Source organism: Ornithodoros turicata, chromosome 8, assembly GCF_037126465.1.
Source record: "Ornithodoros turicata isolate Travis chromosome 8, ASM3712646v1, whole genome shotgun sequence".
Taxonomy (NCBI): Eukaryota; Metazoa; Arthropoda; class Arachnida; order Ixodida; family Argasidae; genus Ornithodoros; species Ornithodoros turicata.
The window spans coordinates 1,077,926-1,089,361 of record NC_088208.1 but is presented as its reverse complement, the minus strand read 5'-3'; the positions used below and the strand labels follow the sequence as shown (position 1 = coordinate 1,089,361).

The 11,436-nt window shown below is 46.0% G+C and overlaps 2 non-coding genes across 2 annotated transcripts; both read left to right on the top strand.

Moving 5' to 3' along the window:
* Positions 1-2,115: 2,115 nt before the first annotated feature.
* Positions 2,116-2,187, top strand: Trnas-gga (transfer RNA serine (anticodon GGA)). Its single transcript has one exon. It is a non-coding gene; the product is annotated as a tRNA-Ser (tRNA).
* A 236-nt stretch (positions 2,188-2,423) lies between these two features.
* On the top strand, positions 2,424-2,495 carry Trnas-gga (transfer RNA serine (anticodon GGA)). The gene has a single exon. It is a non-coding gene; the product is annotated as a tRNA-Ser (tRNA).
* Positions 2,496-11,436: the final 8,941 nt, after the last annotated feature.

The following is an 11,436-nucleotide window of genomic DNA, read 5'->3' as shown; positions in this document are numbered from 1 at the left end:
TCCATTTAAGGGGCCCCTCCAGCTAAACAGCACGGAGAAAACACTACACATCGGGGGAAAAGGCTTAAGGCAATCGACAAGGCCTAACCACAGCGTCACAACGCTACGCGACTAACACATGGCGGCAACCACTAGCCACACGATGGTAAACGTGCGTCAACAGGCGTGGACACCGCTAAACAAGTCTAAACATACGCGTACGGCGAGAAAAGGCTTAACACGAGCACGGTAAAACAACGCACAAACATCGGTAAGTCACTCACCTTTTTCCCCGCTGCGATGGAGCGTCCGCTCTCGTCGACAGCCAGGGATCAAGTGACGACGGAGCGACCGACCGCACGTCTTCTGCCTACGAGAGCCAGAGCTGAGCTGACGTAAGTGCCACTCTACGGGTGCTACGCATGCGCGTGCGCTCCTAGCGCCCTCTGCGCGCTCCTACCGCCACCTGCGAGAAGCTAAGAGAAAAGAGCATTCCTGCGCCCCCTGCTGGCCTCACGACCATTGGTCGTGAGGCTAAGAGAGAAGAGCATTCCTGCGCCCCCTGCTGGCCGTTCCCATTGGTCGTGAGGCTAAGAGAGAAGAGCATTCCTGCGCCCTGCGTTCTCATTGGTCGTGACGTCATCCTATTGTCTCAAGGTATCCCTGTTTTTTTTCACTAATGCTCCTCTAGACAAGGTCAATCTGCAGTGAGCCACGGTATGACGTCATCATGCACCTGCGTGGATCAAGGACGTGTGTGCTCCCATTTCCTATCTCACTATCCCAAGATTATTTCCTTTATTCTTCTGTAACGATTGAATAGGAAACTATTGCAGAAGAGCACCATGCATGAAAGCTGATCGTAGGAATTCCAAAGTCCTACTAAATGAGACTTGCAAAAGAACAAAATATCCTAACACGTAACTCCATCAACGGCTAATAAGAAGACAGGGCACTCAACAAATCAACACACAGTACGGGTAACCAGGAGCGCAGAGCTCAGGGCAGCACTACCATCAAGACAACAATGTTCCTTGTCAAAAAAGAAAAAATACAAAGTGTCCACAAAGGAAAGCATGCATATCGGGGCACGTCAGAACACGTCAGGAGAAATTGCACGACTGCTGGGCAACAGAGGAAAAGAAACACTTGAACAGAGTGAAAAGACACTCACCATCATTTTTCACATTCACAGCATTCCCTCATTGTAAATCCGCTCGTCACAAAATCCACCTGCATGGTCGAACACCATTCACCAGTGACGAACCACACATCTGCACCCCATCAGGGGCAGACAGAACCCCACCTAAGCTACGCTCTTCGACTGACGATCAACGCAATTGCTAGGACCATAATTAAGGTGTCTACACCCGCCAGTGTCCAAGAGAGAAGTGAATCCTTACGCCCCTGCAGGCCATTCTCATTGGTCGTGACGTCATCCTATTGTCTCAGGGCTACACTTTTTTTCCACTAATGCTCCTCTAGACAAGGTCTACCTGAAACAATACTATCGCAGTATGACGTCATCATGCAGGTGCGTGGCTTAAGGACGCTTACGCTCTAGACAGGGGACCTGTTACTTATTGAATCACTATCCCAAGATTATTTCCTTTAGTCTACTATAACGATTGCATAGGGAACTATTGCAGAAGAGCACCATACATGAGAGGAGATTGTAGGAATTAACCATTTCATTCCCAAAGTCTTTCTAAATTAGACTTTCAAAAGAACAAAATATCCTAACACCTTCAATGCCTACATACAACGATACCAACAATTAGGGACGACACAGACAAGTAAGCCTCAAACGCCCAGAAATTAACGAATGCAAACAACTCAGGGAAAAGAGGTGCTGACGCCAGGAATCGAACCTGGGTCTTCTGATTTCTTCTTCTTCTTTCCCTGAGTTGTTTGCATTCGTTAATTTCTGGGCGTTTGAGGCTTACTTGTCTGTGTCGTCCCTAATTGTTGGTCTGCCTCGGCCAAATCTCGTTGTTTACGTCGTTTACAATCGCCCTGCCTCGTGTCTGAATGAGAGAGTGAGTGAGAAAGATGTAAGAGAGAATGGGAATAGCGTGGTTGGTTGTCCGTCCCCCCCCGTACTTGAGGCACTCAATGGCTCAAGGGAAACGGCGTGCTGGTGTGGTGTAGCGGTTAGCATATCTGACCGGAAATCAGAAGACCCAGGTTCGATTCCTGGCGTCAGCACCTCTTTCCCCTGAGTTGTTTGCATTCGTTAATTTCTGGGCGTTTGAGGCTTACTTGTCTGTGTCGTCCCTAATTGTTGGTCTGCCTCGGCCAAATCTCGTTGTTTACGTCGTTTACAATCGCCCTGCCTCGTGTCTGAGTGAGTGAGAAAGATGTAAGAGAGAATGGGAATAGCGTGGTTGGTTGTCCGTCCCCCCCCGTACTTGAGGCATTCAATGGCTCAAGGGAAACGGCGTGCTGGTGTGGTGTAGCGGTTAGCATATCTGACCGGAAATCAGAAGACCCAGGTTCGATTCCTGGCGTCAGCACCTCTTTTCCCTGAGTTGTTTGCATTCGTTAATTCCTACCATATTAATTATTTTCTACCTTGCATTGCAGTTTAGAAAAACTACTACAAAACTATAATTTTAGGAGCTCATTAAAATTCTACTTCCTATGGAAACTATAATTGCCCTATTACTTGCATCGCTATTAATGAAGCGCTCCAATTTTTTCTCTCTTCCCATTTCAGCCTTGTCATGCAGTGAAGCAGACTCACATCCAAAATAATTAATTTACACTGAGGGTGCCGTGCTTCAGGAATTCCTATCCTGCGCTCAGATGCAAGCATTTCTTCACGGATACCTTTAACAGCTGAACAGCCGAGCTCCTAACAACATCTAACAAACAATCAGAGAAACCCTCTTCTCAGCTGCACCATGCGACTTTCTTCTGCGTAAAATCGTTGATTTGAGGAAGAGAGCAGCGAAAAATTGCGCGCACTTGTGCTTGACTTAAAAAACCTGAAGCATATGCCAATAAACCAAGAAAAAGACACTCATGTCTGGTGTCTGATAGTGCCACATACACAGACGCATTGTCGCAAAGAAAGCACAGGACAGGGATGCGCAAATTTCCTTAGGTGAGCAGGGAAAAGGCTTAAGACCTCAGGAATAATAGCAGAGTCACCGGACATCGCTACGCGGCTAACAATACCAGCATCTCCGCTCAAACACCTGCAAGATTAAGCACTGCTTACTTCGATCAAGATATCGAACACCCAACAAAATCAATCAAACAAACAACCCCACTTCCACTTATAGAACACTATTCAGCTTTTACCAGGAGGCTTTCTTCTGCGTAAAAGTGGAGAAAATAACAAAGGAGCAGCGAAAAAGTACACGCACTTTTGTTCGCATAACGATAAGAGAATATAATAAAATAACGAGGCACACCCTAATAAACTGTGACAAAGACACCCATTTCTGCTATCAGATAATTATTGCATAATGCTAAATACTCAATTGCATTGTCCCTGCGTGAAGAAAGCACAGGAAAAGGACACACAATTTATCTTAAGCGAGCAGGGAAAGTCACTTCTACTCGGACAGCAATGGTGACACAATGGTGGGACTACAATGGTGGGACTACAATGGTGAGCTCTGCTGCTGTTTAAGTGATAAAACAGTGCGGCTGCGCGGGGAAACGGATCGCGCGCGTCCAAACCGCGAGGCCCGCGTTGCGCTCGCACGGGGAATCGCGCGCGTCGCGTCCCGAGAACGGGTCCGCGCGCGGCTCGCGTGGGGCGCGGTTCGGGCGCACTGTTTTATCACTTAAACAGCAGCAGAGCTCACCATGGTAGTACCCTCGCGATAAATCTTTTATTCCAGCGCCAGCAGACCCAAGCACACTGCAAGTACTTAAGCTTGCAGCCAGCGATGCTGGAATGATTATTTTATTTGATTTGATTTCATTTTGAGTCATTATCGGCTCACCTATTTAGTGAAGACCTATGAACACATGTTAAGTGGTTTGGTTTAAAAATGATGAGAGCTACAGTGTGTAGCGAATGATGTTCACATTTACCCGTTCTGCCATATAGTATTCTTGCAAAATATATGAGTGGAAGGAAATAAAAGTAAAAACGAAGGTGAATTCACTCGTGTACAATGATCGCTGCGTAGAAGCACTGCACCGCTTTCTTCAGATGTATGGCGAACATGCATTCCATTCTTTTTTTGCTTTGCGACGGTCGACCGGTGATATCCTATTACATCCGGAACGAAGACCTTTGCGTGCGCATACATCTGTGAGCCGTCTTTTGACGCAGGTTGGATAATTATTGACCTGAGGAATAATATGGATTTATGTGGCTATGAATAGACTTTGTATTTGTGAGTGTGAAAATGTGAGTGTGTGTGTGCGCGCGCGTGCGAGCTGGGACCCCACTTGACAAGTAAGTGTTTGCCTTTTCGCGTGACACGAGTGATACATTTATGTACTATTGCGTGAAATAGTGGTTTAAAAAATAAGGGTAGTCGCGTTTGCATTGCTATCTGTTGGATTGGACGAGCGTTTTTAATGGAATTGCCTCGCGAACCCGGTGAGGTCTTTGTTTTGGAGAGGGTATTTTATGAGTGCCCGACGTCGGTCCTGCTGTTGTTTGTTTGTTAGTATGTATCTGTCACGTTCGTGGCGCTGTTCAAGCTTTGTTTTCTTTGCAAAAATTCAGACTTTATGGTATTAAGCTGTCCGAGTAGAAGTGACTTTCCCTGCTCGCTTAAGATAAATTGTGTGTCCTTTTCCTGTGTGTTCTTCACGCAGGGACAATGCAATTGAGTATTTAGCATTATGCTATAATTATCTGATTGCAGAAATGGGTGTCTTTGTCACAGTTTATTAGCGTGTGCCTCGTTATTTTATTTTATTCTCTTATCGCTATGCGAGCAAAAGTGCGTGTAATTTTTCGCTGCCCCTTTGTTATTTTCTCCACTTTTACGCAGAAGAAAGCCTCCTGGTAAAAGCTGAATAGTGTTCTATAAGTGGAAGTGGGGTTGTTTGTTTGATTGATTTTGTTGGGTGTTCGATATCTTGATCGAAGTAAGCAGTGCTTAATCTTGCAGGTGTTTGAGCGGAGATGCTGGTATCAGAGCACGGAGTAGAAATTTCTATATTTCTCTCCTCCCTGAGAAAATTTGTGCGTCGTTTTCCAAGCACACCGCGTTTAGTTTACGCGAAATAGAAAAATGAACTTCTGTATGCTCTATGATGATCCGCCGCAGGCTTAGGCCTTTTCCCCGATCTCCAGTGTTTTCGCTTTCGATGTCGCTTGTCTAGACTTGTTCAGTAGTGTCTTTCTTGCTACAATTTTTACCCTCCGCTAATATCTTGTTGTTGTCGTCTTGTGTTAGCCGCTGAGCTTCGTAGCGATGTGCGGTAACGCTACGATTATTCCTGAGCGCTCCATCTGTTTAATGCGTTGTGCTCTGTGCGTGCGTGTGTGTGCTTTTTTCCTGATTTGTGACGGCATCATATCATGTCTGGACTTGTTTAGCAGTGTCTTTCTTGTTGCAGTTTTACCTGTTGCTAGTATCTTGTTGTGCTAGCCGCCGAGTTTCGTTGCGATAAGCGGTGATTATCCGGTTATTCCTGAGCGGTTCGACTAAAGCCTTTTCCGTGCTCACTTGAGGAAATTTGTGTATCCCTGTCCTGTGCTTTCTTTACGCAAGGGTAATGCGGCTGTGTATGTGGCATTATGCAAGAATTATCTGGTGGCAGAAATGGGTGTCTTTTTCTCAGTTTATTGGCGTGCGCTACGGTTTCTTGCAGTTACAGCTATTGGAGCACAAATGCGTGTAATTTTTCGCGGTTCTTTTCTCCTTTCACTGCTTTTACTCAGAATGTAGGTGAGGCGAAAGAGTCAGCATCCAGGCAGAGCAGGAGAAAGCCGCTCGGCAGAGGAGAGTTCATGAGAATGGAATTTGTTTGTTTTTTGTTATATGTTAAGTGTCAGTATTCGCTTTCCTCGATATGTTGAGGAAGTCAGCCGTTATAGGTATCTGTGCAGAAATGCTGGTATCTGAGTGTGGAGTAGAAATTCCTATAACGCACCTCTCCCTGTGCATTCCTGAGCTGCTGTGTGTGCGCGCGTGCTTCTTTTTCCTGGTTTGCGACGTCATGATGGAATGCTAATTGGGGCTTGTTTAGCAGTGTTGGAATTTTACCCGCCGCTATTATCTTGTTGTTGTTATCTTGTGTTAGCCGCGTAGCGATGTCCGGTGACTCTGCTATTATTCCTGAGGTCTTAAGCCTTTTCCCTGCTCACCTAAGGAAATTTGTGCATCCCTGTCCTGTGCTTTCTTTGCGACAATGCGTCTGTGTATGCGGCACTATGAGACACCAGACATGAGTGTCTTTTTCTTGGTTTATTGGCATATGCTTCAGGTTTTTTAAGTCAAGCACAAGTGCGCGCAATTTTTCGCTGCTCTCTTCCTCAAATCACCGATTTTACGCAGAAGAAAGTTGCATGGTGCAGCTGAGAAGAGGGTTTCTCTGATTGTTTGTTAGATGTTGTTAGGAGCTCGGCTGTTCAGCTGTTAAAGGTATCCGTGAAGAAATGCTTGCATCTGAGCGCAGGATAGGAATTCCTGAAGCACGGCACCCTCAGTGTAAATTAATTATTTTGGATGTGAGTCTGCTTCACTGCATGACAAGGCTGAAATGGGAAGAGAGAAAAAATTGGAGCGCTTCATTAATAGCGATGCAAGTAATAGGGCAATTATAGTTTCCATAGAAAGTAGAATTTTAATGAGCTCCTAAAATTATAGTTTTGTAGTAGTTTTTCTAAACTGCAATGCAAGGTAGAAAATAATTAATATGGTAGGAATGCCATCATGTTCCCGTAAAGGCGTTCTGTCTTGTGCTTTGGCGTGCGCGAATGGAACTTTGCTCCCCGGCTTTCCCGCCTTTTTGCTCGCAATGCACGAATGGAACTTTGCCCCCCGGCTTCGGCGCCTTTTTGCTCGCAGGTGTAGCCTCAGACAACGAATGTATGAGCATAGAAAGGGTCATGTATTACATAAGCCTGGAGGTGATGTGGAGTGGACTCACTTATTATTTTAAAGAGCAGTGGTAGTTTACTGTAATTCTAATGACCATGATGAGCCTTTGGGGTGAAAATCGTTAATATGCAGGGTGCTTTTTTGTTGAATTTTAATGAGAGAATGAATGTCATTAAGAGTAGAACAAAGGAAATAATATTGCGATTCAATAAATAATAGGAGTCTTTGCCGCTGTCTTCTTCTTCAGACAGGATGTGATGACGTCACGCAGTCTGTAGCAATGCATTGACCGTTACTGGAAAAAGTGTAGCAATAGAAAAATGGTGTGTATTGCCCTGGACAGATTTATGATGAGCACTGTTTTTGAATAAGAGGAGTGCGTGTGCTTAGAAATTGTTTGATACTGGTTTTCTTCTTTGTTTCTTTTCGCTTTTCCCCCCTTGTTGTCTGACAAACATGCGCTGACATGCTCCGACTTGTTCTGACATGCTTTCCTTCTACATGTAGTTTTTCTTTTTTACAAGGAATATTCTTGACGATGACGATAGTGCTGCCTTGAATGGGAGTAGAGCTATTCTTAATAATTTTGCGATTCATTTAGTTCAGAGAGTAACCGCAAGGGGGAGAGGTTCATGACTTTATCCAGTCGAGGAACGAAGCGACATTATTCAGTTAGCTGCCAGACTCTCGGAAGGGATGGACATGTCTAGATGACGATAGTGCTGCCTTGAATGGGAGTAGAGCTATTCTTAATAATTTTGCGATTCATTTAGTTCAGAGAGTAACCGCAAGGGGGAGAGGTTCATGACTTTATCCAGTCGAGGAACGAAGCGACATTATTCAGTTAGCTGCGAGACTCTCGGAAGGGATGGACATGTCTCGATTAGCTCGTTGTATGTAGGCATTGAAGGTGTTAGGATATTTTGTTCTTTTGAAAGTCTAATTTAGTAAGACTTTGGGAATGAAATGGTTAATTCCTACAATCTCCTCTCATGTATGGTGCTCTTCTGCACCAAATGATGGTGAGTGTCTTTTCACTCTGTTCAAGTGTTTGTTTTCCTCTGTTGCCCAGCAGTCGTGCAATTTGTCCTGACGTGTTCTGACATGCCCCGATATGCATGCTTTCCTTTGTTGACGCTTTGTATTTTTTCTTTTTTGACAAGGAACATTGTTGTCTTGATGGTAGTGCTGCCCTGAGTTCTGCGCTCCTGGTTACCCGTACTGTGTGTTGATTTGTTGAGTGCCCAGTCCTCTTATTAGCCGTTGATGGAGTTACGTGTTAGGATATTTTGTTCTTTTGCAAGTCTCATTTAGTAGGACCTTGGAATTCCTACCATCAGCTTTCATGCATGGTGCTCTTCTGCAATAGTTTCCTATTCAATCGTTACAGAAGAATAAAGGAAATAATCTTGGGATAGTGATTCAATAAATAATAGGTCCCCTGTCTAGAGCACACACGTCCTTGATCCACGCAGGTGCATGATGACGTCATACCGTGGCTTCACTGCAGATTGACCTTGTCCAGAGGAGCATTAGTGGAAAAAACAGGGATACCTTGAGACAATAGGATGACGTCACGACCAATGAGAACGCAGGAACGCCAGGGCGCAGAAATGCTCTTCTCTCTTAGCCTCACGACCAATGGGAACGGCCAGCAGGGGGCGCAGGAATGCTCTTTTCTCTTAGCTTCTCGCAGGTGGCGGTAGGAGCGCGCAGAGGGCGCTAGGAGCGCACGCGCATGCGTAGCACCCGTAGAGTGGCACTTACGTCACTTCAGCTCTGGCTCTCGTAGGCAGAAGACGTGCGGTCGGTCGCTCCGTCGTCACTTGATCCCTGGCTGTCGACGAGAGCGGACGCTCCATCGCAGCGGGGAAAAGGGTGAGTGACTTACCGATGTTTGTGCGTTGTTTTACCGTGCTCGTGTTAAGCCTTTTCTCGCCGTACGCGTATGTTTAGACTTGTTTAGCGGTGTCCAAGCCTGTTGACGCACGTTTACCATCGTGTGGCTAGTGGTTCCCGCCATGTGTTAGTCGCGTAGCGTTGTGACGCTGTGGTTAGGCCTTGTCGATTGCCTTAAGCCTTTTCCCCCGATGTGTAGTGTTTTCTCCGTGCTGTTTACCAGTAGCGGTTTGGCCTTTTCCCCGCGCTCTGGCATGGTTAGACTTGTCGAGCAGTGTTGCCATTTTTACGTGTCGCTAGTACTTTCTTGTTCTCTGTCTGTCTCGTATAGAGCTACGATGTTGGCGCCATCTGGTGTGATGCCTTGGAACTAGAGTGCCACCTGCCTCTGCAACCGTCGTGCTCCAGTCGCTCGCACCGGCGTGATTTCTTCAAGATGGCGTCGTTGATTTTCAAATAAATCATTTCCCACTGTCTGCTTGCTTTCTATCTAGTTTTTTATTTCCTACAACCCGAGTTTTACATAGAAAATCCACGACTATGCTGTATTGCACTGAGTCAGATATTGCCCAATTTAAAAATTTTAAAAATTAAAATTTTAAAAAAAATTTTAAAGTAATTTTAAAATAATTTAAAGTAAAAAGTGCAATACTTGCCGTGGATTTTCTGTGCAAATATTGGGTTGTAACATTATTACTGCTCTAGCTCCAGATACCTTCGCGCGTTTGAAGAAGCACAAACGCTTTTTACGACGGCTCGCCTACAAAGAGATTCACAAGAATCCGCAACATTTGAAGCGCTATCTGTCTCAGCAGCGAGGACAGGGCGTTCTTTCGTCGGTGGTTCCTCTCCTGCTTTCCGCTGTTTTGAACCTTTTCGCTAATGGCCAAGAGAATTGAAGTGACCACCTCCTCCATCGGAAACATTCTTTGCTCAAAGGAGAGTGACGACGTCAAAGTGAAACTCGTACTGCAAGTACTGTATCGCATACTCAAGCAGTACGGATTTGATCCCTACGACAATAAAAACAAGGCGTCTAACGCTACAAATGACTTTGACTATTCGCTCCTCTCTCGCTAGAGGTGGACGAAGAGGAAGCGGAAAGGGTCGTCTCGGAATTAAGGAAGGTTCTTTCCTGGGATCACGAGGGTTGTGTCTCCGTGTCGGGCAAGCCCATCAGACACTCCTCCGTTTACGAACTCGTCAATTATTTCTTGCAATGTAAGACGGGAAAGAAACCTTCCTGGTTCCCCAAAGTCTCGAAACCAAATCTCGCGAGCCTCAACAGCAGCAGCAGCAGGCCTCCATTGCCTGGACGACTTATGGAGGGATATGAAAAGCCAGCGGGTGGTTTGGGGTGTGTGGAACGCTATAGAAAAGCGCGTCACTTGAGCAAAAAGAAGGCTCTCGCCATTCTCACAAAGCTGGATGCCTACACACTCCACCATCCGGTCAGAAGAAAGTTTAATAGGAGACGCATCATCGCGCTCAAGATCAACGACGTGTGGCAAATGGACCTCGCCAATTTTTCAAAATACAAGAGATTCAACGGTGGCTACCGCTACATTCTCGTGGCAATCGATTCCCTCTCCCGCTTTCTGCGTACCCTCCCGCTAAAGACGAAGCGCCCCGCCGAAATGGAAAGGGCCATGATAAGACTTTTTCGGGGAGGTAACGTACCTACACGCATCTTTTGCGACAGAGGAGGGGAATTCTACAACAAGACCGTCAAGGAGTATCTCTCACGAAAGAAGGTGTGCATGTATTCCACCTTCTCTCCAGTAATCAAAGCATCGCAGGCTGAACGCGTGATACGCACTTTACGCGACAGAATATTCCGTTATTTTAGAGTAACCGGAAAATACCACTTCGTTTCCGCGCTTCCCAAGATCGTGCGCGACTACAACAACACCAAACGCAGGACTTTGAGCATCAGCCCGTCCAAAGTCACACCTGAAAACGAATTGGAGCTGTTCAATAAGATAAATGGGAAGCCCGTCATACCCTCCGTGAAAAAGAAGCTCAAAGTGGGGGATAAAGTGAGGGTCCTACTACACAGAAAAGGTTTTCATAAGAGCTCGGAAGGGAGTTGGTCACCTCAGATTTTCACTGTCTCCCACCTGAGAGACACCTCCCCTCCCGTCGTGCACCTGGAAGATTACCAGGGTAAGGAAGTGGACGGATCTTTCTACCCGGAGGAGGTACTCGTCGTAACCCGAGACGCCAATCAGCCGTGGCCAGTAACGAAAGTGCTGAGAAAGAAGCAAGTGAACGGTCAGAGCTTCTCCTTGGTTCGCTGGTTCGGTTAAGACAAAGAACACGACAGTTGGGTTCCGAGCAGCGACGTGGTCAAGATTGGGAAATGACGTCAGACATCTACGTCCACCTGCTCTCGAACGCCAGCCATGGATACGTTTCCCTCGAATAAACTCAACGCCTTCACGGTAGCTTTCGATTGTCCGCTTCAGCTCTCGAATCGGTATAAAGTCAGTCTGATGGATCTCAGCATAAGCAACGATTTTTTAAATAT